At 33.9% G+C, this 3,313-nt stretch overlaps 1 long non-coding RNA gene across 1 annotated transcript; it reads left to right on the top strand.

The window, feature by feature from the left end:
- The first annotated feature begins 204 nt into the window (after positions 1-204).
- On the top strand, positions 205-1,578 carry LOC135217369 (uncharacterized). The gene is made up of 4 exons (XR_010315113.1): positions 205-306; positions 565-617; positions 772-854; positions 1,058-1,578. It is a non-coding gene; the product is annotated as an uncharacterized LOC135217369 (long non-coding RNA).
- Positions 1,579-3,313: the final 1,735 nt, after the last annotated feature.

Genomic DNA, 3,313 nt, shown 5'->3' on the forward strand with positions numbered 1-3,313 from the left:
ATATTCTAAATACGATCCTATATGCCACCAACATATTCCAAGAAATATTTTTAGAAGCAATTAGATTTTAATGGATCTATATTTAAGATTTCCTATCAATATAATTGATCATAACCTGACATTAAAAGGGATATGTAATTAGAATAAGATTATGAGAACTGAGGAATGAATCACACTTTGAAGTTGCATCGGCCAGTATAAATAGGACGCTTTTAGGCAGCAAATACTACATACGGTCTCCTGCACTTGAACACAACAGTGTCAACTCAGTTACTTTTTCTGCTCTCTGACTTTTGCAGCATTTAGGTATCACATCTGAACACATTTTATTAGTAGTTTTCTCAATGAAAACATATTGTTTTTGCGTGTAAATAGTGATTCCATGGCCTTTTAAACTTCAGAGAGCACTTAAATTATAGTAAAAAAAAATACATTCACCTTTGGAAAGATTTTGAGTATCTGTGTTAAGTATATATATATATCTAAGTTTGTTCGTATTACTGGAACTCATTTTTATTCTGTTTTCTGGTTTACTATTAAACTAAGCTGTTCCATTTGCTTCAGTTGCTTCAGGTGGAAAGATGTTGAGAATCTTCGTTAAGTTCTTCCTGGTTGCTGTGAGTATATCTGTCTTAAAATTATGTATGCAAAGTATATGCTAAAGATTCTTTTCTGTCATATACCCATCAGGGCATAATTGTCACCTGAAAATATTCCGGGCAATTTTTGCCACTCGTACCCCACAAATGTTTAACTTCTCATATATGACAGGTGTTGTGCATTTGCTGGACCCATGGACGCGTAGTTGAAGCTCATTTGAAGAATGCCCTTGAGAATGTCCCAAAGCAAGACGGGTAAATAAAAAGTCACTCTCAGATGAAGTAATAAAACAACGAAATACACTGAATTTTCTTACTGTAAGACTTTAGAACAATCATCATATAAACAAATGTTTGACGTCTCTTAATCAATAACAACTGATCTCAGAACTTCCAACAAAGCCTAAGGAAAACAACTCGTATGTAAAGGTGACCTAATTGTGTTATTCTTTTGACAGGGATTGTTATCTTGACTGCGTTGCCGCTTATCCATATAGTGCAGTACAAGGGATGGATGAATGGTGCAATACTAATTGCAATTGGGTTCCTCCATACTGCCCCAGAACTCACTGCAGGTGTATCTTGATCTGTGATTAGGATGTCACTCCTGTTGCAAAATAAACTCCAAAAAGGATCAGAGATTTTTGACAACTGACCATTTCAACCAATCAGACCTTAAGAATTTATCCTTATGTCAAGTGGTTTGACATTCTATTCATTCTGGAATCTATTCTAAATGAGCACATTATTTCGGAAATTTTCTGGTTGTTAAATGTATTGAAATGTTATGCTTTTAACCTTGTAATTAATTCTAAATGAGCACAACATTAAAAAATTTACTAATTTAGGAGTCTGTCATAAAAGATTTATAATGTTTGGGAAATAATGCACATTGTTTTTTCAGTGAATTGGAGTCTTTTGGATTTTTTTTAGTTACTAAACAAAGGTTATTAATTAATAAAGACTGAATGCAGCACAATTTCTCTGGTTTTATTTCAAAAATTATATTAACTATATTCCTAAACTTATGTTAGCTATAACGACAGATAACTTACAATCAAATGTTTGGGCCTCTTATGCAAACAATGTAATGCAATCGGAGATTTGCTATACTTTCTTGATAAAGTTCAAAATGGAAAAGAGGATCTGCTTTTAGCCAAAACTGATTGGATCCGAGGATGTCGCTTTAGATCTTTCACCACTCAGTGCTTTGCAAACTTTATTATTTTCATAATATTAGGATGCTGTGACTTCATTTTTCTAAAGATTTGGTAAAAAAATGTCCTTTAACTGGCAGATACTGTAAGCAATCTAAGGGAATTCTGAATATTATGAGATTTTATTACCTTGTCTATCTCTAAAGGAATTCAGGTGGAAATGTCAAAACTGGAATGTGGAATCAATTCCATTTTCCGGGTTAGAGTGGATAAGTCATTTCACACACTAACATTTTTTAACATAATAAGATTAGGAAAAGATTCCCTTCCTATGTTCAGTGGAAGAAAAATGTGTGCTCTCTTGCACCCTTCCAAAGCATTGTGATCATCCCAGCAATTATAGCTGAGGAATTATATATCCCTCAACATAAAATTATTTTGTAACTTACAGGAAATGGAACTACTCAATGGAAGAAATATTCACCCTTGATCACTAACCTAAATTAATTTACAGTAAGCAAAGAAAATCAGGGCAAAGCTAAGGCATGAGCACAAAGCAGTAACTCAGGAAAACACTCAGCCTTCCAGTGAGAAACTGTTTCCACACTATGGATGGTAATAGAGGGAATCATTTGATTATCAGAGTTGAAATTGCTTTCACACCAAGAGAGGAATTAATACAAACAAGGAGTGGTCCGATTTCCAGTTTCCTCGGTATGGGTGCACTATTTTCCCTTGACTCATAAATTATAAATAGTATGTTTCTAAACGTGGAGTGGTCTTCGTAATGATTACTGATAATCATTATTACTCATACTAACAACAAGTGTCAAGTAAAATTTACACAAATTAAATACGTTCATATATTCTCAGTTATAAGTGGAAATGAAAAATAATTGAACAGAAATATAGTCTCTAAATTCAGTATATAAATTAAAATATGCTAAAATCTACGGACAGCTGGCCCGTTCTTTTTTAACCAAGGGAAAGAACAATACATTCATATTTTATTAGAAATAATTTTTCTGTACTCTTTTACATGCACATTATTCAGTTTTACATTTCCATTCTGATAAATAAAATTCCTGTACCTTTTATTTAATGTGAAGGACCTTTTTATGACCTACCTACACTCCAATTAGAGCAACAACAACAACATCAACAACAAAGCAGCTTTTAGGTATACTCCCCGAGTAAGCGAAAACAGGCTGTAAAACTAAGTGGCAAACTTTGATGGGAGATTATACTCTTGCCTATAAGTAAAGCAAAAGATAAAGGCATAAAATGAGGCTTCACTTCTGAGGATACCAAGGACCCAAAGCAGAAATCGGAATTCGGAGGAAATGGAAGGAATTCGATATTCACATCACACTCTTGTGACAAATTATGCGAACTATAAATCACAGAACAAGTATCAATTATGTGCCAGGTGTTATCTCATTCTAAAACCCCCATATAAGCCGTAATTTCTGGGATTAAAGTCGCATCTCTTCTCTCTCTCTCTCTCTCCTCACTCTCTCTCTCGTCTCTCTCTCTCTCTCCTCTCTCTCTCTCTCT

This window comes from Macrobrachium nipponense, chromosome 7 (assembly GCF_015104395.2).
Source record: "Macrobrachium nipponense isolate FS-2020 chromosome 7, ASM1510439v2, whole genome shotgun sequence".
In the NCBI taxonomy this organism is placed as follows: Eukaryota; Metazoa; Arthropoda; class Malacostraca; order Decapoda; family Palaemonidae; genus Macrobrachium; species Macrobrachium nipponense.